Raw genomic sequence first — 1,402 nt, 5'->3', positions numbered from 1 at the left:
GGCGGGGAAGGTACGCGGTCGGCCTGCTAGCGGGCTACCACGGGGAAAGGTACGTGGACGGTCTGCCAGCGGGCTACCACGGGGAAAGGTACGTGGACGGCCTGCTAGCGGGCTACCACGGGTAAAAGGTAAGCTGGCGGCCTGCTAGCGGGACTACCGCGGGTCTCGACGGCGGGGAAGGTACGCCGTCGGCCTGCTAGCGGGCTACCACGGGTAAAGGGACGTGGACGGCCTGCTAGCGGGCTACCGCGGGTCTCGACGGCTGGGAAGGTACGCGGTCGGCCTGCTAGCGGGCTACCACGGGTAAAGGGACGTGGACGGCCTGCTAGCGGGCTACCGCGGGTCTCGACGGCTGGGAAGGTACGCCGTCGGCCTGCTAGCGGGCTACCACGGGTAAAGGGACGTGGACGGCCTGCTAGCGGGCTACCGCGGGTCTCGACGGCGGGGAAGGTACGCCGTCGGCCTGCTAGCGGGCTACCACGGGTAAAGGGACGTGGACGGCCTGCTAGCGGGCTACCGCGGGTCTCGACGGCTGGGAAGGTACGTGGTCGGCCTGCTAGCGGGCTACCACGGGTAAAGGGACGTGGACGGCCTGCTAGCGGGCTACCGCGGGTCTCGACGGCTGGGAAGGTACGTGGTCGGCCTGCTAGCGGGCTACCACGGGTAAAGGGACGCGGTCGGCCTGCTAGCGGGCTACCACGGGTAAAGGGACGCGGTCGGCCTGCTAGAAGGGCTACCACGGGTAAAGGGACGTGGTCGGCCTGCTAGCGGGCTACCGCGGCTCTCGACGGCGGGGAAGGTACACGGTCGGCCTGCTAGCGGGCTACCGCGGATAAAAGGTACGTGGACGGCCTGCTAGCGGGCTACCACGGGTAAAAGTAAGCGGACGGCCTGCTAGCGGGCTGCCGCGGGTCTCGACGGCGGGGAAGGTACGCGGTCGGCCTGCTAGCGGGCTACCGCGGGTAAAGGTACTCGGACGGCCTGCTAGCGGGCTACCACGGGTCTCGACGGCGGGGAAGGTACGCGGTCGACCCGCTAGCGGGCTACCGCGGGTAAAGGTACTCGGACGGCCTGCTAGCGGGCTACCACGGGTCTCGACGGCGGGGGAAGGTACGCGGTCGACCCGCTAGCGGGCTACCGCGGGTAAAGGTACTCGGACGGCCTGCTAGCGGGCTACCACGGGTCTCGACGGCGGGGAAGGTACGCGGTCGACCCGCTAGCGGGCTACCGCGGGGTAAAGGTACTCGGACGGCCTGCTAGCGGGCTACCACGGGTCTCGACGGCGGGGAAGGTACGCGGTCGACCCGCTAGCGGGCTACCGCGGGTAAAGGTACTCGGACGGCCTGCTAGCGGGCTACCACGGGTCTCGACGGCGGGGAAGGTACGCGGTCGACCCGCTAGC

This window comes from Mytilus edulis, unplaced genomic scaffold (assembly GCF_963676685.1).
Source record: "Mytilus edulis unplaced genomic scaffold, xbMytEdul2.2 SCAFFOLD_516, whole genome shotgun sequence".
NCBI classification, from domain to species: Eukaryota; Metazoa; Mollusca; class Bivalvia; order Mytilida; family Mytilidae; genus Mytilus; species Mytilus edulis.
The sequence above is the reverse complement of the archived record's forward strand: the minus strand, read 5'-3'. Positions refer to the sequence as shown.